General features: G+C 41.2%; 1 protein-coding gene and 1 long non-coding RNA gene across 11 annotated transcripts in view; both read right to left on the bottom strand.

The window, feature by feature from the left end:
• ITPR1 (inositol 1,4,5-trisphosphate receptor type 1) overlaps positions 1 to 26,664 on the bottom strand; it is a 354,798-nt gene that overhangs the window by 296,162 nt on the left and 31,972 nt on the right. The gene's annotated exons all lie outside the window — the stretch shown is intronic.
• On the bottom strand, positions 8,607 to 14,293 carry LOC126947662 (uncharacterized). The gene is made up of 2 exons (XR_007723161.1): positions 11,043 to 14,293; positions 8,607 to 10,716 (listed from the first exon to the last, which is right to left on the bottom strand). It is a non-coding gene; the product is annotated as an uncharacterized LOC126947662 (long non-coding RNA).

The following is a 26,664-nucleotide window of genomic DNA, read 5'->3' as shown; positions in this document are numbered from 1 at the left end:
GCATCCTAAACAAAACAGATAAAAATACAAATGGGATTACTTCTGCTGTCTTGAGACCTAGATTAAAGGCAAGCCCGTTTCAACATGAACCTCCAGAGCATATTTAATAAATGTCCGTTACAATCAAATTATCTTTTCTATTAAAAGTTAACTCATTTGAGAGTAGGGACCTTGTCTCAGACAGCAGAGATGTAGTCAAAAGAATAAGATATGACTGGTTGCAGCTATTGCTTGTTGACTTACCAGCTATATAACTTAAGCTGACTTCTCTGATTTTAGATTCTTCATGTGAGTAAGAGAATAAGCCTTTAGAAACTGTTAAAAGTACTATATACATGGAGTATTATCTGTATCTAGCCCATTACAATTAACACATGCTGTAAATATAGCGAGGGTTTGGCAGATGTTTGTTGAATGAACATTAAGTCCCTGGCCAAGGGCAGGGATGAGCTCTGTTGTGACCTTGATTCATGAGCAAGAACCAACGTCAGCCCTGAAACAGCTACTCAACCCTTTATAATTAAAACATGGAATAATCTCTCTAGATAAGAAGCATGGACACTTCTTGGCAACGCTGAGAGATTAGAAAGATCTGTTCTCATAAAAAACCCTGTATGCTAAAGCTATCAGAAGACAGTGTTTTCATAAGGACACATTTCTGAATTGCTTCATGATTTCACATCTCAATCTCAGCACCAAAAGTGAAGGCCAGTACAAGAGCTCATCCTACAAATTCAGTGACGCTGGTGTGATTCTAACACCATCTCTCCATTCCCATTATTTTTCCCTTCTAGACTCCAGATGGTCTTTTTTGTTGTTGTTACGAGCAGACCAAGACAAGAATAAGAGCAACAAAACACATGTTGTAAAAAAGGTACTTCCCTGAAGCCCTGCCTTGGCCTCCAAACCTCCACTATGAGATGCCGCAGCTGGTATCTTCTCTTCCAAGTTGCTGTCCCCTCACATATGTACACATGAGCACTTCAGCTACATCTACTCTGTGCAGAGGGGAAGATAGCTCTATGTAAGATGTAAACACAAAGCCAGGCAGCACTATTCTATTCTCAGTCCTCTTCCTGTTCTCTAACCATTTTTGTTCCTAGTGGAGTCATCTCAATCTTTAACAAGTCAGTTTTTTGTTTTTTGTTTTTTGTTTTTTTTTTGAGACAGGGTCTGCCTGTGTCACCCAGGCTGGAGTACAGTAGCATGATCATAACTTACTGCAGCCTCTACTTCCTGGGCTTGAATGAACCTCCTGCCTCAGCCTCCCTAGTAGCTGGGACTACATGTATGTGCCACTATGCCTCGCTAACTTTTAAAGTTTTTGTAGAGACAAGGTCTCACTGTGTTGCCCAGGCTGGTTTCAAACTCCTAGTTTCAAGCAATCCTCCCACCTCTCAGTGTTTCTTCTTTTTTTTTTTTTTTTTTTTTTACTTCTTTTAGCCTATGCTGGAAAAGCCTGCCATTTGTATCATGAATGAAATCTAACTTGAAGATAACTGGTCTAATTACACTCTCAGGCAATTTCTATTTTTCATGTAACAGTTTAGGGACATTTATTATGTTCCAGGCATGAGGATAACAATAGTCTGCAATCATTTATTATGGACCAAGCACTACCTGATTTTCATGAAGCACCCAATAAAATCACTGTCACAACCCGGTTAGGTAGACAGCAGAGCGTCTGTGGGTTGGATGGTCACCAAGCATTCTGGCAGCAGACTTGTCAATGTCCATTTTCTGTCACCTGTGCCTACAGTGTTTCTGCTGTGAGGATGGGGAAGCTTGCTGTGGCCCTTGAATCTAAATAGCACATATGCTGGAAATCCCCAATATGGCCCTTCTCTGAGAGATCTGGGGTCTCAGAGAACTTTTAATAGCCAGAAATTAACCCCACCAAGAACAGCTTTCTGGCATGTGACAAGCTGTTAGCAGACAACTTGCTAATAATGACAGGTGAATGTTAAAACTATAGAGAAAGAGATTGAAAGCACAGGAAATCCTGCAGACACTGATTTCATCAGCCAAAACAGTCCTCTAAAGAAAACAGGGGCATTGAAGGGTTCTCTCAAGAAGAAAATCTTCTCTTGTTTTTGGGGGCAGGGAAGAACCAACCACCCTTGGCTTTTCACTTGGTAGACGTATCCACGTCCTTTTCTTTTCTCCCATTTCTGCCCTCGAAAGGCTCAGGCAATGTGGGGGCATTTCCTGAGTCAGAATCACCTCCATGGGAGAATATGCAGACAAATGGCCAAGAGAAAGAAAGTGACAGTTAATTCTGACAATTTCTTACTTCTCAGCATTCCAAGTTATAGGTCTAGGAGGAAAAAAAGAGCTGGAGGCTACTGAAGAGAACCCAAGATGAAGACTCCAAGACTTCGGTTCCATTCCCCAGAAGAGGACAGCACCCCCACTTTTCAGATGGAAGACAGCACCTAAGCCACTTGGGAAAAATTCATCTGGTTAGAGACACCAAAACGTTCCAGGTTTCAAAAAAAAGAAAAGAAAGAAAAGGGGAAGGGAGGAAGGGAGGAAGGGAAGAAGGGAAGAAGGAAGGAAGGGAAGAAGGGAAGAAGGGAGGAAGGGAAGAAGGGAAGAAGGGAAGAAGGAAGGAAGGGAAGAAGGGAAGAAGGGAAGAAGGAAGGAAGGGAAGAAGGGAAGAAGGGAGGAAGGGAGGAAGGGACAGAGGGACGGAGAGAGGGAGGCTGGGGCCCTCCAAATTCAAGGGCTGACGTTTGTGAGAAATGAACATAGCACTTTAATGCTTCATTTACAATGAAGCTGTCAGGATTTTAGAAGCTTAGAAGTTCTTTCCTATTTTTTACTTTTTGCCACAGAAAAATAACTTCAGGCCCCTCTGCTTACACAGCCCTGGTAATAATCCCAGCACTTTGGGAGGCCGAGACGGGTGGATCACGAGGTCAGGAGATCGAGAGCATCCTGGCTAACACGGTGAAACCCCGTCTCTACTAAAAAATACAAAAAACTAGCCAGGCGAGGTGGTGGGCGCCTGTAGTCCCAGCTACTCGGGAGGCTGAGGCAGGAGAATGGCGTGAACCCGGGAGGCGGAGCTTGCAGTGAGCTGAGATCCAGCCACTGCACTCCAGCCTGGGAGACTGAGCGAGACTCCGTCTCAAAAAAAAAAAAAAAAACAAAAAGAAAAGCATCATATTTATTTAAACTATGTTCTATAGGGCAAATTAATATTTAGAAGTTTCTTTGTAAACATTTACATACTACAATTTTCATGTTAACTAGTAATTCCTAAAAATTAACAAATTGAGAGGGCTTAAGTTCTTTTCTGCTAACTTGACAACCAAGAGTGCCCTGGTGTTGTTTCCACTCTGTGACCAAGAAGAAAAGCAAGTCCTCCCCTCCCGAAAAGTGACTCCTTGGTAACATGGGAACACACGTCGGCCTTGCATTTCAAGAAGTCAGTTTTTACTGAGATGGGAGAATTAACAACCCAGATTTTCTTAATAGAGTTAACAGTCTAGGTGAGAATTGGAACAAGTGTCTAATGCAAACACTTACTGGAAACTTGTTTCTCTGACTTACAGAGAATGTGGGGTTCTAAGAAGTTACTTTAGATTAAAAGGTCATTAGTTATTTCAGATTAAATTTGAGGGCTAGTGGCTTTTTGATTTAGCTACTAGCCCTCAAATTTAGCCCCCAAATGGAACTCCTGACTTGACTGAGGCATCCCTCCAAATAAAATGCCTTTCATGTCACCTTGAACGAGCTGAGGTGACCAATGGAAAGGGTCACTGGCATAACTCCAATAAACAGGACAAAGAGTTCATTCATCACTACCTGTACATTTCATAAGGAGGCATACGGGCTTCGGGAAAAGGTGCTGAAATTTGTTTTCTGCATGAGAGAAATTAAACAGTTGCTAAATAGACCAAATTAAAGTTACATGCCATTAGAGAAATGAGAAATAAAGGAATGAGTATTTACTAAAAAGACAAGAATATCCTAGTTTCACACATATGCACACCCCTTTTCACTTTACAAGTTCTTGGATGATGTTGCTAGAAAATATTGTGGAAAAGGAAATCCAAATGTGTAACCAACCCAAACTTGGCATTTTACTGCAGCCCAAAGGTGAAAAACTGAAGACGAATGCTCACTGAGACATAGTACACAATCAATTAACCAAATCCAATTCCACCGGTTTTAACTCAATTGCAATTTAATCTTGGCCATGTCTTTCCACTTACAGTCAGATAAAGTCTTATTAACTTTATCCAGTACTAAAAACAAACCTGGGCTGAGCTGGGGAAAGACTCCCTCATCCTACATAGCTCTGACAAAGTGCTGACAAATAAGAGAGGGTCTGATTATTAAATTCAACGTGAGAAATAAGTAGAATGGTTTACTCACAGGCCAGTACTTATGCTGAGCCAATCCTGTAGCTACGCTTCATAAGTGGATACAGAAATAACTTGAATTTAACAGAGTGAAATAAAATAATCTGAATGATACTCTAAGGCCTCCTTGCAAAGAAACAGGCTGGTGTCCTGTTTGAGATTCCACCTATCACCTACTAAGTCCTAAGGAGGGAAGGGCAAGGGTGTTTTGGTGTTTTTGGTGTTTTAGGTTGAACTCCTTGGACTGGGTAAATACTGAAACTCCCAGTGTAACTGGATAGGAAGGGGGTTGGCAATTAACCATTTATGTGCCTACAAGACTCCTAATAGATCATCTTTCTTGATGTGGATATTATTTTACAGGTTAAGTAACTGAGTTCCAAAGGCATTAACGTGTAATAAATGGTAAAGCTAGTATTTGAACCAGAGTTACATTACAAAGTCTTTGATATCGTCACCATGCCACTCTATCGCCCTATATGCTAAAGTCCTTTGAAGCCATAGAGGCCTGGAAAACAATTAAGAGAGACAAATCCATGTCATCTAGAGGGAAATGGAAGTAGGAGGCCCAGGAGCAGTAATACAAGACACACGTGAAGAACGGTCTTTTCGTTGCTTATATTACAGCTTTCCATTAATGGTGAGTTTAGAAAAAAGTCATAATTTCTTTGCTAAGTGGCTTTCATAAATGCATATGTTATTTATTCATATGAGTAAATGTGAGTGAGAAATCTATGTGCTTCTTAAAACTAAGATGCGGCCAGGCGCAGTGGCTCACGCCTGTAATCCCAGCACTTTGGGAGGCCAAGGCGGGTGAATCACGAGGTCAAGAGATCAAGACCATCCTGGCCAACACGATGAAACCCCGTCTCTACTAAAAAAAATAAAAAAATTAGCCGGGCATGGTGGCGGGTACCTGTAGTCCCAGGTACTCGGGGAGCTGAGGCAGGAGAATGGCGTGAACCCAGGAAGCAGAGCTTGCAGTGAGCTAATGTCATGCCACTGCACTCCAGCCTGGGTGACAGAGAGAGACTCTGTCTCAAAAAAAAAAAAAAAAAAAACTAAGATGCAAGAATAAAAATAAAATGTCAGGTCTAATCTTTTCTAAAAGAGAAATTAAAATTTATCAGGGACACGAGGGGATCTGAGTGAGTAAAGAGACTGTAACTACAACTGTACTATAAATCATGCCTAGCCTTGAATGGAGTAGATACTCAATAAAAGTTTTGCTGTGTTTCACTTTCTAGTCCAACAGTTCATACCACAGATGAAGAAGCAAAGGCCCAGACAGGTCAAGAGCGTTGCTGGAGGTCACACTGCTAGTCAGGGACAAACCAAAGACTGGGACTCAAGTCCTCTAGCTCCTACACCAGGGTTGTTTTCCGAACACTCAAAGTCAGCCTTCGGTGGCCCCTCTCTTCCCTGGTCCTATCTTATGAGCCCACACTTCTTCACACAGCACTTTCTCCAGGGTGGTCTGTCAAGATTTCATCAGAATGCAGCACAAGATCATTCAAAAGGATTAAAAAAAAAAAAAAAAAAAAAAAAAAAAGCCAGAGTTGGCCCAGTGCTTGGTTTATATCACTGAATTTGAATCACCACCCTACACCTCTGCTATTAAATTATTTGTCTACCCTTAAGACAGATTCACAACCTTTTTAAGTAGATGACGTTTTAAGAAGAAACAACACAAAGGACACTACTGCTTGCAGACTTCTGTGGCTGAAGGCGGAGCACGCATTTGCTACTGACTGGTCAGAGGAACGCCAGATAGAGCGAACGGTGCAGGAGCTCTGTCTGAGGCAAGAGCTCCTGGAGAGGAGGAAAGATTCAGGAACTCTTAGCTCCAAGTCTTGGCTCTACCTCTGGCTAGAATTTTTAGTTTGGGCAAGTTTCATAACCTAGGAGGTCATCCTCTTTTGGCTGGAAAATGGGTATAATTCACCAACTTCACAAAATTGTATGGTTCCTCAGCTGGAACCAAAGGCATGCGCCACCAAGCCCAGCTAATTATTTTATTTTCTGTAGAGATACGGTCTCACCATGTTGCCCAGACTAGTCTCAAACTCCTGGGCTCAAGTGATCCTCACATCTTGGCCTCCCAAAGTGCTGGAATTACAGGCATGAGTCACCGTACCCAGTCCAAATTCTTTAATATACCATAAGCAGCCTCCATATACAAGTATAGAAATAAGAACAGGAAGGTTTGCACACTGTTTTCTGGGAAAAACTACTTCCTCCTTTAGGATGAAAAGGAAACAAAATATTAAAGTGGAAATAGATCAACTAACTCATTTTGGACTTTTCTCTCATCTATTCGAGGGTAAAAATTATTAACCAAACTGTTCTTGATTTTACCAGGGAGCTTTTGATTCATAAGAAGTTCCAGGCTGAGTATAGTGGCTCACACCTGTAATCCCAGCACTTTGGGAGGCTGAGGTGGAAGGATTGCTAGAGACCAGGAGTTCGAGACCAGCTTGGGCAACACAGGGAGACTCCATCTATACCAAAAATAAACAAAATTAGCCAGGCATGGTGTCACACGCCTATAGTCCCAGCTACTTGGGGGCTGAAGTGGTCAAGGCTTGAGCCTGAGAGGTCAAGGCTGCAGGCTGTGATTGCACCACCACATGCACTCCAGTCTGGGCAAAAGAGTGAGACCCTGTCTAAAAAACAAAAAGTTGTTGTTGCAATGAAAGCAAACCTATGGGCAAGCTAAGAGAATGACTCTTTGCCAACGCCATCACTTAAAAGGGATGACAGATAAAGAGAAAATCTCAGACTACGCATTTCCCTCTGTGAAGTTGGCAATGCCAGTCCAAAATGATTGAGAGGATCCCTCCCAAACTTGGTCTTATGTATAAAATGCTTTTTTCTTTACCTAGCCCCACTTATCTAGCCAAACTAAGGCATCACTAACAAAAAGCAGAAACTATTAGCTTGGGTACTTCTCAGATGCAAGCCAATAAAACAAATGAAGTGGCTATTACTCCTTAAAGCCTCTGCTGTCACTAATACTCGTACTATTAATGGTGAATACTGGCATCAGGTGAATACATATGGTTGCTTGCATCCATTTGAGATGGTTTTTTCATGGGTAACTTCAACTATAATAAGAGCTACTTGCTCCTATGGATAGTTACATTACCTGTACTGTCGACAAAAGCTTATATTCTTCAATCGCCAAGACACTAAAAACTAGATAGAAGGAGAATCGCTTGGATCCCTCAATGTGCAATCAATAAACCACCGTATAGAAACCTTGTTGTCACCCAAACAATTTCCAACATACAGTGCCCTGGCTGCTTCCTAATATAAAACCTGAAAAGACAAAACCTCACTTCCCCTCAACTCTCTGCAGCTAGGAATAAGCATTAAACCCAATTTTGACTAATGAAATAAAAGTAGACTGCTAGAAGCATGAAGATAAGTTTTGTTGCATTAAAAAAAGGGACAGGAAAGAAAGGAGAGCTCACTGTGTTGTCCCCACCCCTTACTCCTTACCATGAAAGGAAACAGGATGCCTGGAGCCACTGCAGCTATTTTGTAACCATAAGGTGACAAGAACACGGTGGGGGCGGCGGGGCGGTGGGGCGGGGTGGGTGGGAAGCCCATACACTAAGGATGTGGAGCAAAAAGACAGGATTGTGAGACTTTCACTACACAAGATATTGCCTATCTCTAGATTTCTAAGGAAACAACAAATGCCTTTATGTTTTAAGCCACTATTAGGTGGATTTTCTCTCTTACTTGCAGTCAAAAATCATTCCTAACAGACTTACATATGGCCATGTGTGGTGGCTTAAGCCTGTAATCCCAGCACTCTGGGAGGCCGAGGTGGGCAGATCACTTGCAGTCAGGAGCTCAAGAGCAACCTGGCCAACATGGTGAAACCCCATCTCTACTAAAAATACAAAAATTAGCCAGGCATGGTGGCACGTGCCTATAGCCTCAGCTACCCAGGAGGCTGAGACAAGAGAATCACTTGAACAAGTATCATTCTTTATCCTTTGATTACCATCACAGTGGATACCTGGACTGTACATTTATTACCTGTTTTGTTTTGTTTTTGTTGTTGCTGTTGTTGTTTTTGGAAACTGAGTCTAGCCCAAACGGTTTTCTTGGAGCTTCCACGTTAACACAGGTAATCCAAGTCCCCAGCCTAAGCAGATTGACCCAGAGGAGCAAATCTGACCCAAACTCAACCACAAAGTTCCTTACCTAGAATTGCTGTTTTCTTTTTTTCTTTTTCTTTTTTTTTTTTTTTTTTTTGAGACAGGCTCTTGCTCTGTCACCCAGGCTGCAGTGCAGTGATGTAATCACACCTCACTGCAGCCTTGACCTCCTGGGGTCAAGCAATCCTCCCACCTAAACCTCCCAAGTAGGTGAAACTATAGGTGTGAGCCACCACACCCAGCCACTTGTTTAAATGTTCAAACAGAGATCAGTCTCTCTCCAATGATTATAACTGCAAAATTACACATTTTAAGAGCTATGGGTAGCCATGTTTTCAATCACACAGAAAATGACAGTGAGACAAACAAGAAGCAGGAAGCAAGGATGCATTTCTTACAGTACGACAGCCAAAATACCCAGAACAAACTTCTCAATTAAAACACAGAAAAAGCTGGACGAAATATTAAAAAACATTTGAAATCACGTACTGAAGTAGTTAGCTAGAAGGGAATCCAGAGAAGCTAGTAATGAAGTGGAAACAAGACCCCTGGAAGGTATGTCATTTCTAAAGCCAGAACTCTGAGAATATCTGTAGAACCTAGTAACCTTAACCTTCCATTATGATACTAGTGCCACGTAGAGGGGATAAAGCTCTGCACCTACTCAAGATCAAAAGTTTTCTAAGAGACCACTGCATAAAGCTCAGACCACCACTACCCCCCTAAGAGACCACTGCATAAAGCTCAGACCACCACCACCCCCTGCCCTCCGGCAACACACAAGAAGCTACAGCTTCAATGCAATGGTGAACAACAAACCAACCAACTCTTAAAATAGGAAGGTAAGGTAACTTGTTTGTGAACTACTGGGAGAGTTATACCTAGAGCCAAAGTCAAGATAAACAAATTACCCTCATACCCGTTTGTCACCCTAATTGACAGGTATAGGAAATCCACAAAATTTAAGCAGAAAATACCTAAAACAAAATTTTAAAATTTTCAGGCAAAGAATTTGATTTAAATAGTCTTGAGTTGGCAGCATCTCTGGCAACTGGCAAAAGGAAACAATTTTCTGGGGAGAAACATAACTTTAACCCAGGCCTCAAACAATTCCCACAGATGAAATGCCAAAAAAACACAAGCTGATAGTCAAAATCACAAAACACACAGGGAAATAAGATACCATTTTTAGAAACAGCCAATGTAGAAAATAGAATAAGATCTGTAGAGATAGCACCTACTGTAATTTTTAGAGATAGAATATATTTAAAGTATGCTTTTTTGGTAACAGGAAGTAAAATAGAAGCTTGAAAATATAGAGCAATGAGAATGACCAAACGTTTTCAGAAGTCCCAAATAGAACGTTTAGAAATGGAAAAATATAATTAAAATTAAATCTCAAAGAATAAAGAGCAGATTATAATAGAACAGAAATAGTAAACAAAGATAGATGAGAAGAAATTACCTAGAGTCCCGCCTATGGAGCAAAGATGAAAAAGATGACAAGATAAAAAGTAGCCTAAAGCGCCAGGCGCAGTGGCTCACGCCTGTAATCCCAGCACTTTGGGAGGTCCAGGCACGGGTATCATGAGGTCAAGAGATTGAGACCATCCTGGCCAACATGGTGAAACCCCATCTCTACTAAAAATACAAAACTTAGCTGGGCGTGGTGGCGCGTGCAGGCAGTCCCAGCTACTTGGGAGGCTGAGGCAGGAGAACCGCTTGAACCTGGGAGGCAGAGGCTGCAGTGAGCCAAGATCACGCCACTGCACTCCAGCCTGGCAACAGAGGGAGACTCCATCCCCCCAAAAAAAAGAGGGGTATTTGAATGGATAACAGCTCAGAATTCTCTGTAACTGCTAACAAAAAACAACCTCAAATCTAGGAACCTAATAAATATCATGCAGGATAAACAAAAAGAAACTGACACCTATATTCATACTAGTAAAACTACAGAAAATCAAAGGCAGAGATTACCCTAAAGTAACCAGAGGGGAAAAAAAGTACTGAGCAAAGGCTCTGCCACTTGCTTTCAACAACAATGAAAGGCAAAAAAACAATGATGCTGACAGAAAGTACCCATCAGTCTACAATTTTAAACCAAGCAAAACTGTCACCTGAAAATAAAAGTAAAACTTTCAGAGATTTAAAACTGAATATTTTCTTTTCTTTTTTTTTTTTTTTGAGACGGAGTCTCGCTCTGTCCCCCATGCTGGAGCATAGTGGCCGGATCTCAGCTCACTGCAAGCTCCGCCTCCCGGGTTTACGCCATTCTCCTGCCTCAGCCTCCCGAGTAGCTGGGACTACAGGCGCCCGCCACCTCGCCCGGCTAGTTTTTTGTATTTTTTTTTTTTTTAGTAGAGACGGGGTTTCACCGTGTTAGCCAGGATGGTCTTGATCTCCTGACCTCGTGATCCGCCCGTCTCGGCCTCCCAAAGTGCTGGGATTACAGGCTTGAGCCACCGCGCCCGGCCAAAACTTAATATTTTCAAACAAAATAGAATTTACCACTAACAGACTCTCCAAATTATAAGAATGTGCTTGAGGCAGAAAAAAAATTATCCAAGATAGGTGTAGTAAATACTAATACATAAGTCAATTTTTCTTATGACAGTATAAAACAAAAGCATATCTAATATGCAAGTTTTAACATAAAACAAAGCACTAACATCATGAACAAGAGCATAGACTGAGAGAGTATGACAGGAGTTTAAATATTCTATAATGTCCTAGTATTGTAGGAGAGACTAATGATAGTTATTAACTTTAGGGTTAAATATGCATGTTAAAATATCTGAAGTAACTTCTATTAAAAAAAATACATATAAAGTATAACCTCCAAATCAGTAAAGGGGAAATAATAGAATGGAGAACAACAATGAAAAAAACCTTCAATGAAACACAGCCAGGTGTGGTGGCTCACGTCTGTAATCCCAGTAATTTGGGAGCCTGAGGCAGGTGGATAGCTTGAGCCCAGGAGTTCAAGACCAGAGTGGGCAATATGTTGAAACCCTGTCTCTACTAAAAATATAAAAATTAGCTAGGTGTGGTGGCATGCCTGTAATCCCAGCTTCTCAGGGGGAGAACCACTTGAACTCAGGAGGTGGAGGTTACAGTGAGCCAAGATCACGCCACTGTACTCCAGCCTGTGTGATACAGTGAGACCCTGTCTCAGACACACACACACACACACACACACACACACACACACACACAAGCCTTCAATGAAACTTAAAGAAGGGGGAAAAAAGATTTTAAAAACCCCACAAATTAAAATCATAAATATACATTACAACAAATGTAAATGGACTAAACATTCCAATTAATAGGTAACAGACAAAGATGGTCAGAGAGAGTAGTTCTCTAGTTATGTACAGTTTATGAGATACATCTCTAAAATAAAATGACAGAATTTAAAAGTAAATAAAACGTATACTAAACAAACACTAACTAAAACAATTCTGGTGTGGGTATATTAATATCAGACAAAACAGACTACAAGACGTAAAACACTATTAGAGAGAAAAATGTTTCCTACATAATGATAAACATTTACTTCACCAGAAAGTGATAATAACTGTATAAGTCTAAGCATTTACTAATATAACCTCATTATACATAAAGAAAAAACTGAGGGTGAGGTAAACGAAAAAATGTTTTTTAAAAACTTAAAAACGACAAGGCAAAATTGCACACCTGTCATAGTGAGAAATTTTGTAACCCTTTTAACTGATTTACTTACAGTAAAATTCACTGTAAGTAATTTTCCTTACCCCCCCTTTTTTTTTTTTTTTTTTTTTTTTGGCATCTTAGTCACTTTCCATTGCTTATAACGGAATACCTAAAACTGGGTAATTTGTAAGGAAAAGAAATTTATTTCTTAAGTTATAGAAGGTAAGAAGATCCAAGTCCAGAGGCCACATCTGGTGACAGCCTTCTTGCTGGCAAGAACTCTCTAAAGAGTCCCTAGGCAGCACAGGGTATCCCATGACTATGGAGCTGAGCATGCTAATGTCCCTCTTCCTCTTCTTATAAAGCCATCAGTTCTCTTTCCATGGTAACTCATTAATCCATTAACCCATTAAATCCATTAGTCCATGAATGAATCACCTCTTAAAGGCCCCACCTCTCAGCACTGTCACATTGGAGACCAAGTTCCAACCTCAGTTTTGGGAGAGGACATTCAAACCATAGCACCGTATACAGTTCTATGAGTTTTAACATATACATAAATTCATGCAACCACCACCATAATCAGGAATAGTTCCATAAGCCCCCCACAAAAAAAAGAAAGAAAATTTTAACAAATGTCTTTCAACACTGGATAGATCAAGGAGATAAAAAACCTAACAAACTCATATATAGCACACTGTACCTAAGATTACAAATATACATATATTCTTTCAAGCACAGTAGAAGATGCATAAAATTTGATAACATGCTAGGCCACAAAGCAAGCCTCTCAAGTTGTAAAGGACTGATAAAACAAAGATATTATCTGACCAACACACAACTAAGTTGTAAAACATTTTTTCAAAAAAGAGAACTAGAAACATCTCTTAAAATCAGAACTATAAAAATACTTCTAAATAACTCATAGGTATAAAAAATAACAGACGTAAGAAAATAATTACAACTCAATAAGAAAAATACTGCATGTCAAAATGTGTAGGATGAAACTAAGGCAATTTTTTTTAAAGTCGATGTTTATAATTATTTCATATGCATACATACACATTTTTTAAAATTTGAAGTTCTGGGATACATGTGCAGGATGTACAGGTTTGTTACATAGGTAAATATGTGCCATGGTGGTTTGCTGCTCCTATCAACCTATTAGCTAGGTATTAAGCCCCACATGTATTAGCTATTTATTCTCATGCTCTTCCTTCCCCCACCAAAAGGCCCCAGTGTGTGTTGTTCCCCTCCCTGTGTCCATGTGTTCTCATTGTTCAGCTCCCACTTATAAGTGAGAACATGCAATATTTGGTTTTCTGTTCCTGCATTAGTTTGCTCCATCCATGTCTCTGCAAAGGACATGATCTTTTTCCTTTTTATAGCTGCATAGGATTCCATGGTATATATGTACCAAATTTTCTTTATCCAGTCTATCACTGATAGGCATCTGGGTTGATTCTATGTCTTTGCTATTGTGAATAGTGCTGCAATGAACATACATGTGCATGCATCTTTAGAACAGAATGATTTATATTCCCTTGGGTTTAAACCCAGGAATGGGATTGCTGGGTCGAATGGTATTTCTGATTCTAGGTCTTTGAGGAATCATCACACTGTCTTCCATGATGATTGAACTAATTTACATTCCCATCAACAGTGTAAAAACATTCCTATTTCTCTACAACCTCACCAGCATCTGTTGTTCCTGACTTTTTAATAATTACCATTCTGACTGGTGTGAGATGGTATCTCATTGTGGTTTTGATTTGCATGTCTCTAATGATCAATGATATTGAGCTTTTTTTCATGCTTCTTGGCCACATAAAGGTCTTCTTTTGAGAAGTGTCTGTTCATGTCCTTTGCCCACTTTTTAATGGGGTTGTTTTTTTCCTTGTAAATTTGTTTAACTTTAAGGCAATACTTTAAGGGAATTTGTAGGTTAAGATGCTTAACATTACAATGTGAGAAGTCATATTTGTAAATTGATTATCTAATTTAAAAGAATAAAAGAAGAACAAAATAAATCTAAAGAAAGAGAAAGAAGAAAATAATAAAAACAAAGGCAAACATTAATGAACTTCAAAACTAACCTACCTTAGAAAGAATAAAGCCAAAATTTGTTTCTTTGAAGAGTAATAAGACAGAAAAAACATGGATCAGTGCTCATTCAAGAAAAAAAAGAATGCACAAATAAACAATATTAGGACAATTATTACTGTATTATTACCGATGCTATAACAAATAACCAAAAACGTAGTGGCTCAAAGCAACACAAATCTACTCTCTCAAAGTCATGGAGGTAAGAAGTCTAAAATCAAGGTATCGGCAGGGCCGCATTCCTCTGGAGACTTCAGGAGATAATCCATTTTCTTGACTTTTCCAGTTTCCTGCATTCCTTGGCTAATGGCTGCATCACTCCAATCTATTGTTTCTATCCTCGCATCTCCTATTAACTCAAATCCTCCTGCTTCTCTCCTATAAGGACCCTTGTGATCAGGCACACCTGGAAATCCAGGACACTCTCCCCATCTCAAAAGCCTTAATCACATCTGTGAAGTCCCTATACCATATGAGGTAACATATTCACAGGTAACATATACTAGAATGAAGACATTCAGGGGCCATTCTTCAGCCTACCACAAGGACAAAACCAGTCGATCCAGGAACAAAATAATAAAAGGAGACTCCAGATTTGAAAACTTAGATGACATGGGTAAATTTCTAGAAGAACAGACCTTACACTATTTACCCAGGAAGAAATAGCCCTTAAAAGACATAAGGAATGTGAATCAGTAGTTAATTTTGACATAAAGAAAACAGATGGCTGGGATGACTTTACTCACGTGTTCTACCAAACTGTCAAGGAACAGATAATTCCAATATTACACAAACTCCCCTAGAGAATAAAAAAAGGAAACACTCTACAACTCGTTTTCAGTGTGGTATAACCTTGATACCAAAACCAGAAGAGGAAGGACAAGAAACCAAAGTAAAAGACACACAGAAAGAAGACACGAGATATGGATGTAGGCTGCTGACAGCACTCAAATGCCTGAATCTGTGTTTTCCTGAGCTCCTGCTGCACTCCTGTCCTTCATGCAGTTCAGCTGTTCAACTGGGATTGTTTGACCTCCCAAAAAATCCCCTTTCTGTTTAGGTTTAAGCTATCATCCAAAATCAAGAGTCCTGACTAGTTCACCATTCCAACAACCAACCTGACACATCTAACCTCTTTAATGGTATTTGCTAAATATCAACTCAATTATCCATATTCATGGAAGGGCCCGTGGATATTTGGGTAATGAAAGCCAGGTCAACTAGAAGTAATTTAAAATGCATGCTGTCACTTTTCCAGCAAGCTCTCGTACTGCATTTTTCGTAAGCTATTATTAACATGAATTCAAATTATTTGGCCACAGTGATCTGATGGCATAGATAAAAACAATGAACACCAGGGGACTAGAAGCTTGTCTGGGATTCAACATTCTCCAAGAATAATCCACAAAGTAGTTCTCACTCATCTCTCCTCATAAAATTGCAAATTCCTTAAGGGCAGGGAGCATTTCTATTCGTTCAGGTAGGTGACCTTGTAAATAGTCAAGAAGCTTGCACAATCCAATGACCTTTGGGGCTGTGTTTCTAAAAGTCTTGCCAAGGACATATTTTCCATTGCAACAGTTGAGATGCCACTACAGAAACATGCAAAATTGTAAAAACGTCAAACAAAAACATTTATACTCCCTTAAATATACCTCACCCTTCCAATTCTATTAGTTATCTTAAAGTCCAATTAAAAAGCTGAAATCATAAAACTGAAATTAAGAAACTGTATCAATATGTAATTGACAAGGAGATACAACAATAGAAGTTCAAGAAAACCCAGAGCAATGTTTCCAACTGGTGATAAGCCTGGCAAACAATTCAACTCAATTGCACCTCTACACCCTCCAGGGCAGGTGATAATAAAATCAGAGAAGAGTGTCATCGAAGGACCAGAAACCTCTTGGTCCTGAAATTACAAAATCTGGAAGCCACTTCATTCCACAAGTGGTACCACAGCTTTCTAAGTTCACACAATATTGATGACATTTCCGGCCACTGTCAGAAAGAGGAGTTGCTGCTGGGGCTCTTAATAAGCAGATGAAAAGAGATGTCAGATTTTACATAATCTTCACATAGATTATTGCTTACAGCCTGTGGAGTTGGGGGAGGCAGATATAGCTGTACTCAGAACAAGGAGATGCTGGCCCTGCTTAATCACACATTAGGCATTCAAAGGAACAAGAGTCTAGAAATTAGTTGCTTTAAAATGCCCAAATTTTGGAGAGAAAATAACTTTCCTGGCTGGGCGCGGTGGCTCACACCTGTAATCCCAGCACTTTGGGAGGCTGAGGTGGGCGGATCACAAGGTCAGGAGATCGAGACCATCCTGGCTAACACAGTGAAACCCCATCTCTACTAAAAATCCAAAAAAATAATTAGCCGGGCTTGGTGGTGGGCGCCTGTAGTCCCAGCTACTTGGGAGGCTGAGGCAGGAGAATGGCATGAACCTGGGAGGCGGAGTTTGCAGTGAGCCGAGATAGCGCCACTGCACTCCAGTCTGGGCAACAGAGCGAGACTCCATCTCAAAATAAATAAATGAATGAATGAACGAATAAATAAATAAATAAATAAATAAAATAACTTTCCTTCACATCAAGCCATCTAGAAGATCACCAACAAGTGTCCTTATCAGAATCCTGGCCCAACATCATTTTCGCATCTTGCCTTGTTAGTTTGTACCCTGCAGGGGACAACTAGAAATAATGCTGAATGTTTTATTTTGCTCTCTCAGCAAGCTGTATAAATTCATTCCTGACAGATCTGAAAATAAAACGAATACTAACATTTTTAAAAGAAGAAAAGTTCTTGTAGCTTGCAAGAGATCAGTAAAGGAGCACTGTGGGTTTCCTCCCTCCCCCCGGCCCAGATCAAGGGACCGCATTCCCTTGGGCTTTTATATCCTTGTATAATATTTAATTAAATACTCTGTTCCTACTGGTTTATGTACTAGAGAACACTAATTTTAGAAAACCGATTAGCTGGTTCTTTCTAACTGTATGTTATTGTAGCTAAGGTCAAATTTTTCACTGAAACTATGGCAACAAAACCCCAGTATTCTTTGTCGACAAGAGCGAAGCAAAGTTCTCAAGTGATAGTCCTCCACTTGATTGCTAAACCTAAGTTGGGTTATTCTATTTCCTACCTTTACCTCAAATGCCACGTTTCTGGGAATGGTTATGGGGGGAGGAGAGGACCTTAGTCACAGAAATTTGCTAGCATAAGTCCAAGCGAGCTTATATATAAGTGTCATCACTGATAACATTTTTAGACACATACAATTTTAGCAGCACAAAACATCCAGACATTTCAGAAGCACCCAAATTGGAACTCAAATGTACCCGGAAAAATACCAGACGAAGAAAGGAACTTTTAAATCTTAGTTAGAGGAATAATTGCCCAACTTATTTTCTCAATTACTGCAACTGCTCAAGTTGGAGTTTTTCTACACCGACCTCCAGTTATTGTTTTGGAAAGGAAAACAGGTGGGTTCTTTGAAGAGATGTATTCTTTCCTTCACATCTACTGCCCCTCTCCACTTATCTCTCCCAAGCCAGTGCCAATGAGAATAAGCACAATTTTTGCCTTCTATAAGAGCCAGGCTGACCTCTCACCTTGGGGAGAGAGGCCTCCACCTTGGTCAATAATATAGAAGTAGCTGCTGCTGGGGGAGCTAAACAATGGGTACACATGGACATATAGAGGGGAATAATAGACACTGGCGATTCCAAAAGGTGTAGGGGTGGTACGGGTTAAAAAATTACCCACTGGGTACAATGTTCACTACCAGGGCCATGGGTACACTAAAAGACCAAAGTTCACCACTACACAATATATCCAAGTAACAAAACTGCACTTGTATCCCCTAAATCTGTTAAAAGAGAAAAAGAAGTAGCCTCTGGACATCCCTTCTGCAAATGCAACTGCCCTCAAAGCCCGGGAGAGAATGCCACTTGGCAGGCTGGCTGGCAGAAACCTCTCTAAACACGCAAGGAGCATGTGGGGGGCAGGGAAGGGCAGCTTTTGGGAAAGAGCAGATTGGCAATATCTTCCTCCTGTCCGTCAAGAGTCACTGGAATGCCTGCTGTTTGGGGTAAGATAAACACAACTTCCTCTCTGGCTAGGCTTGTAATTCTATACAGAAGGCAGGATTACCATCTCGAGCAAATGACCCGTCAGTAACTGAGGCTCTGATCAAGCCTTGTGTCAGGAGAGAAAAGACCTGATGGCTTCTTTTCTAATAGCCCCAAGCTCTGTCATAGCTGGTTACCAGGTCCACTCAATAAAATATAAAAAATTCAGGAAGGCTAAAGTCTGCCTGGCTATGGATTCCTTTGTATATACTCCACGGACTGAGTTTTTAAAACAGACTTAACGATGTTTTACAAGATGGCAAAGGCCGTGTCTGATCTTCCTAAGAGATGTCCCGAAAGCTGCTAATTGCAAATTCAGTCACAACAGCCACCCTTCACTGAGTGCTGAGGCTGTATTGCAGGTATTTGCTGTGTTACACACGCACCGACTCATCCTCACACAAGCCTATCAGCTCCACAGTGTTATTCATCATGGCAGCCAGGTGGGGAAACTCAGGCATAGACAGGTTCAATGGCTTGCCCATGGTCACATAACTAGGAAGAGCAGGGCAGGGACTTGAACCCATGTCTGACTCCAGAGCCTGTGCTCCTAACCACCATGCTCTAGTGTCTTCCCAGGACATCCTACCCACTCATTACCAGATTCGGCAGGACCTTGACTTAGAAAGCTATTGTTTTTTTCTGTTTGTTCATGTTTTCAAATATTCAATAATGCCATCTTTCCACTAATGTTCTCTACCAATTAGATTGAACCCATTCAGTTTCCAGAGAGCTTCTTGTCTCCAGTGTATCTGTGCTCTCCCCAGCTGTTTATTGACCCAATGCTCCCAACCATAGGGCTTCCACAGGAAGCAAAAACAGAAAGAACAGCTGGGTCCTTCGGTGGGAAAACACACACAGTCAAATGGAATCATTCATCTAACCTCTGTCCCAGAGCAGAAATTCCCTCTGCAAAATCCCTGACAGATGGTCAGCCCCGTCTGACTCGGGGGAAACTCAGTAATTTGAAGCAGGCCTCTTCTTGGAGTAACTGCTCAGCACTAACAGTCAGAATTAAGTTCCTTAAGCCTCAAATTCTACCTCTGGGCACTTTGATCCACTAGCCCTCATTCTCTATTGCTCTGGGCTCAGAACATCTGTCTTCTATACGACAGCCCTAAAATAAAAGAAGACAACAGTCAGTGGCTCGTGAGAGCCTTGCAGGAGCATGACAACTTGTTAGAAATGTAGAATCTCGGCAGGGTGCCGTGGCTCATGCCTGTAATCCCGACACTTTTGGAGGACAAAGCAGGAGGATCAGTTGAGCCCAGGAGTTTGAGACCAGCCTTGGTAACATGGCGAAACCCCGTCTCTACAAAAAAATACAAAAATTAGCTGGACGTGGCGACACACGCCTGTAATCCCAGCTACTCAGGATTAGGAGGCTGAGGGGAGAAGATCACTTAAGCCTGGGAAGTCAAGTCTGCAGTGGGCCTTGATTACACCACTGCTCTCTAGCCTGAGCTACAGAGCAAGACCCTATCTCAAAAAATAAAAATAAACATAAATAAAAAAGAAATGCAGAATCTCAGGTCTCACTCCAGACCTACATAATTAGAATCTACATTTTAACAAGTTTCCAGGTGGTTCCTGTACGCAGTCAGGTCTCAGAAGCAATGCCTTAGAGGTCTCTTCTCATTCATTCCACAAACATTTTAGTGTCAAATATAGTCCAGAACCTGTGCAAAGCCTTGAGGAGACAGGCATGGTTTCTGTCCTCACAGTTAATGCAGTAGGGGGGAAGAGCTAAGTCAAAACCAGCAAGTTAAAAGTCAAAACCAAAAATTAGCAGTGTTATGGTATTTAATATGGGCCAGGTAGTCCATTAAGTCCATTAAGTGCTTTACACAGATTAACTCATTTAATCCTCATAAAAACCCCATGAGGCACATATAATAATTTCTCCATTTTTCCAGATGAGGAAATGGAGGCACTGCAAGGTTAAGTAATACATCTGAGATGACATGACCAGTAAAAAGCAGGGCTGAGAGTCAAACCCACAGGGTCTGGCGTCAGAGTCTGTGCAAAAGGAGCAGCTGCTTGTCTGCACACGAAGGTTCAGTAAAAGTGCCCCAGAGGAGATGCCTGAGATATGAAGGGTGAGTGGGCATTAGAAAGATTGGGGGGTCCGGGAAGGAACAACAGAGATAGGGAGATATTTCAGACGGAAGAAAAAGGACAGAGTATAGAGCAAGTATGCTGACTGCCAGAAGGAAGTCAATCCGTCTGGCTGGAGCACAGAACCTGGAGGGGTTGCTGCAGATGAGGCTGAGAGGTAAGCAGTGGTGACTCATGCAGACTGCTGGGAACCCTGAAAATGTGTCTTTATCCTGAGCACAACTGGGGAACCCCTAAGAGGTTCCAAGCAGCTGAGTGACATCTTCAGATCTGTGCTGATTCCCCTACCCGCAGTCAATGGTGGACTGGTGGACTGGAGGAGGTGTCCACACTCAGACACAAAGGAGGCAAAGGTGGAATTACAGAAACAGGTGAGGAGTCTGTGCAGCAACTTTGGTGAGAAATATTGTTGCTGAAGCTAATCTAAAATGTCATCATTCAATATCGAATGGAGCCCTGGCCGCCAAGTTACCCCTGCATTAGCTTTATTCCCACCAAGCAATATGCCTTTTAAAAGTGGAACCTAGGACATCAGAAGCCTCAAGTGTTTTCTGAGCAGCACGACTCTATGATTTCATTTAAGTGGCAGACACTCTGCGATCCTCCAGACATGGGTTCAAATCCCAGGTCTACCTTGATTCCAAACCCTCTGTGGGTTCAGGGTGCCCAACCGTAAAATGGGGACAATAACAGTACCCATGTCACAGTGTGCTCCAATGGTCAAGAACAAAAGCATGCATGACCCTGTCAGAAAGCCAAGCACAAAGGAGGAAGGTACTTAACAATTATTTGTTTTTCATGCTCATGTACTGAATGCAGCCAAGGAATCTCAAAATTATAGGCATGAAAGAGAGAAAAAGATCAAACATTAAGAGTCAAGGAGTCTCAGAGAATGAGACCAATAAGATCCACTTTCCAGGGAGAAGACAAGTCAACTACGAGAAAGTTTTAGGGGTTGTTGTTGTTGTTGTTGTTGTTTGAAACAGGGTCTTACTCTGTTGCCCAGGCTGGAGTACAGTGGTGCAAACATGGCTCACTGCAGCCTCAACCTACTGGGCTCAAGCAACCCTCCTGCCTCAGCCTCCTGTGTAGCAGGGACCACACATGACCACCACCACGCTTGGCTAATTTCATTTTTTGTAGAGACAGAATCTCACTTTGTTGCCCAGGCAGGTCTCGAACTCCTAGGTTCAAGCCATCCTTCTGCCTTGGCCTCTCAATGTGTTGGCATTGCAGGCATGAGCCACCATGCCCAGCCTACAGGAAAGCTTTTCAAGAGTAACAGGCTCAGGTAGTTTGGAGCAAGATGACAGGGCAGCGTTAAGGAATCAGTGTAAAAAGATCAGCGGCCATTCAACTTAAAATGTCAGCGAAAACACTGTTAGAACTGGGAGCAGTCAAAATCATATCAGAAAAAAACACCAATTCCTTGTCAATCAGTATTTATAGAAGGACCAACATTATGCCAGATGCTGGGCCAGGAGTGCAGGGCAAGATTTGGTCCCTTTGAGTGCTCCAAAATCTGGCAAGGAGAAAACAGTAGCTGTGTATTTATCAGACTGTGATAAACATTATACTCAAGATTGTTAAGTAGGCAGTTAGCATGCCCCTCTTGTCTATAGACATTTGCTCCTGTGCCAATGCAGCTCACAATGACATATTTTGGGGTTGCAGAGGAGGAAGTTAAGAAATCGGGTAATTTTTGTCAAAGAATATTTCAAGGCCAGTCCACTTCTAAAGGCAGTTTAGGGTAGATGTTAAGAGGAGGATTTCTGGTTATTAGATTGACTGGGTTCAAATCGCAGCTCTGCTACTTCTAGCTACGTGATCTTGGACCTGACACTAAACATCTTATATGTCAGTTTCCTCATCTGTAGAAAAGTACCTGCCTTACTTATGGGGTTGTTATGAGGATTAAATAAATGAGTGTATGTAAAGTATATTAAATAGATTATATTCACTAATATCTGTTAGCACTAGACAAAGGTATTCACTATTATTTGCATTTATAAAAATTAGGTTATCATTAATTACACAGGGTGATGGAGTCAAAAAATTTTTTTAATTCATGGCTCAAACACAGTAGCCTAAAAGACAGTGTGAGGAGAAACTGGGGTTGTATCCCAATCTCAGTTTTGGCACAGGATTGCTCTTTGACCCCAGGAGACTTTCTAAATCTCTCTAATGTTCTCACTTGTCAAACAAGAAAGGAAAAGAGTTATCATAAGCTCAAGTGATTCACCACACATCTTCATCAATGCTCTGAAGACAGGATTATAAAACCCTTTGCCAAAAGAAAAAGTCCTTAATCAACCACAGTATACTGCTTTCAGGAGAACCATATAACAATATGACAATATGACCCCATTACGCTTGCTGAGATTTCCAAATCAATTTCACCCTCAATGGAGGAAGTCCCAAAAGCAATACTGTGATTCAATCAGAGGACAAGGTAAACTTATTTATTGCACTAGAAGCATTTTATGCACATAGAGCTGAAAATGGTTCTCCATTAGCAACTAAATTATAAGGGTAAATGACTATAAAAGAGGGGTCTGAGGTCTACTTTCCAGGGTGACTCAGGTATGCAAAAAAGAACAGATCCAGGGCATCGAAGTAAACATAAATTCCCTTATGCTCATTTTCAGGGTACCAAGAGCCTTCAGACATGCATCTCACAGCCTGAAGCAAGTAGGCAGAAATCCAGTGAGGGATACGCTGCAGTGTGTGGGACTCCAGCATAATCAGGCAGCAGGCACCATCCCCAGTGATTGTGTAACACACAGTGAGCATTCTATGTTGCCCAGGGAATTGACTTAAATTACAGTTTTGTTCCCTTTAAATGGAGTCTGTTGGTCCAAGACTGAGATAAACTAGTAAATCTGAAATGAAGATTATAAAAAACTATTAATATTTTTATTAAATTTGAATTGATTTTGTGAATAGAGAACAAGTTGCAGGAGACTCTTCTACAAGGCAGCTGCACATACTCTTGAAACCTTCAATATGCCTTGAGGCATATACTTGACAAGCACCTTAAATAGACTGATTTTTCTGACTTATTTAACAAGACAGGCAGAAAGTAAGTCCTGAACCCCTACTGCGAAAGGCCTGTCATGGATTAGAATCAAAAGCACAAACAAAATTTAAGTTAGGCCCTCCCCTTTGCAGGAGGGTATTTAAAACTAAGATATGGATTCATTCCTTCGATGCCTTGCCAAAAGAAAAAAATGAAAGAATACTGTTGCTTAGCAACAACTAAAACAATGTGCAGCAAAGGAGAGTGGTCTGAAAGAAAGCTAAGCCGGTGAGTTTGTTACAGCCACCCCAGATGAACTTTGTGACCCAAGACCCTGCCTGTGTCCTCATCTGGCCTAAGGGTAAGGTTAAGGCCTGGCTATTACTGGCACTCAACTATCTTAACAAAGAGACCTGTAATCCCAAAGAAATAAGAACCTACTACTGGACAGCACAAGGCTTCTAACATTAACCTGCCTGTTTCCGCCACTAATAGCAAAGTTTCAAGCTGCATGAAATCTTGGAAAAACCCCATTTAACAGGTAGGGAAACTGAAGTTGAGAGAGATGAAATGACTTCTCTAAGATATTGGAGCTGTTCATGGCAGATTCTGGGCTGTATGCTAGCTCTGGCATCCAGAGGTTGCTCTTTCCCCTACATTTAACCTAAATTGCAGGCAAGACCAAGATCAGAGAAGCAGACTACTGACACTCAAGTGTTTCTTATCGCTCAACCACGAAAAATGCCATTCTTATTTGAGGACCCTTCCTAAGCCGCTGGGAGGTTTCAAAGTCAATTACAAAGAGCTTGAATGATATGTGAAACCCTTCTCTCTCTCAATAAAATAATCCTACTAAATCCACCAGCCCCCTACTAGAAGGGGCTAACATAGTGCCAGCACTCTGGGACTGGGGAAAGAAGGCTCCAATAAAAATACAAAGGCCACGAGTCTGATCCTCAAGTTCATGGCCATGCTTTAAGTCCAAGAGTAGCTCGTTATAGCCAAGCAACATACTCTTCTCCATGCCAGTATCATGGTGACCGCACAATACTCACCTGTCATTATTTCTAGCCAGGCATATGTTGAGGAACCTGGGGTCTTCCACCAACATTTTACTCTGGAAATGCCCAGAAACTGGATTATACTGCCCCAGGCCAGACCCTCATTTGTACTACAAACAGGACTCCTTCTACTGTAAGTAACATACTGCGCATCCCACAGCTGGTCGGGGCAATGGCTAAAAGTGTATTAAGTGTGGCAGGATACAGCGGCTCACACCAGTACACAACTACTTAGTACACAACTACTGTGTGCTAAGCACTCTATTCGGCTCTTTATGCATATTATTTTTATAAGGATGGAATTGTTTGACCCTATTTCACAGGTGAGGAAACAAGCTGAGAAATATTATGTAATCCCAGCAATTTGAGAGGCCAAGGTGGTGGATGGCTTGGGGCCATGAGTTCAAGACCAGCCTGAGCATCATAGCAAGACCCCCATCTCTACAAAAATTTGAAAAGAACTCAGGCATGAAGGGTATATCTGTAATCCCAGCTACTCGGGAGACTGAGGAAGGAGGATTGTTTGAACCCAGGAGGTCAAAGTGAGTGAGCCATGACCACACAATTGCACTCCAGCCTGGACAACAGAGTGAGACCTTGTCTCTATAAAACTACAAAGGAAGAAAAGCACTGGGCCCAGCCTTTGAAAGAGGGCTCTGGCTACGACACTCATAAGTCACATGGCACTGGGCCAGCTCGTAACTCTTGTCATCTCAAATGGCATCAGGTACCAAATAGATGTGCTCTGGTCTCAGGGGGTGCTGCACAGCGAAAGATTAGGACATGAGAAGCATCCTCATCTACTTTTCCCCAGTAGGCCAGGTTTTATACTAGGTAGGAAGAAATTTCACCTGCTTTGCTTCTACTTATATATAAACAGTTGCAGTGAAGACAACAAATTATACTAAACAAGTTCCTTAAAGATTTTCACTACATATTGATGTAATTTGTTGTCTTCACTGCAACTGTTTATATATATTATATATCATTTTTTCCTGCCCCAACTTCTCCTCATTTTGAACTGTAAGTTCCCCTTCCAACAGCTTTTATTCTGAAACTAAGGGGCTCCCTGTAAGGTTAAAAGCCGCACACTTTGATATTATTGATATGGTAACATCTGTCCAACGTCAAGAATGTGGAGCCATGACTGGCCTCTTGATATGAACAGAGAAGATCAGGTTTTGAAAGCAAGAGCCTGACTACTGCCCCAATCTTATGCAATAATGGCATGATCAACACTAAAGCCTATCTAATTGCCCAAAGGTCCAGTTCCCAACAACCCTGGAGGTGATTTACATTTAAAAAGAGCAGAGATTCTGGGAGCAAAATGAAGACTGGTTGTTAGTTTCCACCTTTTCTTTGTAGAAGATGCCTTTACATTTAGCATGAGGGAGCAGGGGGAGGGACTGGTAAAAGTGGGAAAAGGAAAAGATAATACAGAGAAAGGAATTCACTAACCACCAAGTTCCTATTCCCTGTTTCAATCTGATGTTTGCCTTCTCTGTTCTTTCAAGATTATGGGCAAAGACAACACAAATCAGGGAGTAGAAGAGGTTCTGCCTTACCTTCCATGGACAATGGGGCTTTAAAATGGTACCACATTAATCAAAGAACTAAAATTGCTGCATTATTCTAAGTCTCAGCTCTTCTCATCACTTACGAGGACAATGATATTGTCCAAAATTCATTCAGATGAAAAAGATGTGGCTTATGTGAAACACACGTGCAGCCAACCTTTTCTTTCTACAGAGAAAGTGAGAGGCAAGAGATATATTCAAGGAAATCACACACAAACAAAAAAGCAATACACTTTGGAAATGTACTTTCAGCCATCAGAGAAAAAAAAGCAAGTGTGTTCGATGTTGAACTCTTTTACATCTACTGCGAAAATTAACAGCAACCACTCACTGAACAACTACTGTGTACTAAGCACTCTATTCGGCTCTTTATGCATATTATTTTTATAAGGATGGAATTATTTGACCCTATTTCACAGGTGAGGAAACA

The sequence above is a fragment of the Macaca thibetana genome, chromosome 2 (genome assembly GCF_024542745.1).
Source record: "Macaca thibetana thibetana isolate TM-01 chromosome 2, ASM2454274v1, whole genome shotgun sequence".
Taxonomy (NCBI): Eukaryota; Metazoa; Chordata; class Mammalia; order Primates; family Cercopithecidae; genus Macaca; species Macaca thibetana.
The sequence above is the reverse complement of the archived record's forward strand: the minus strand, read 5'-3'. Positions and strand labels throughout refer to the sequence as shown.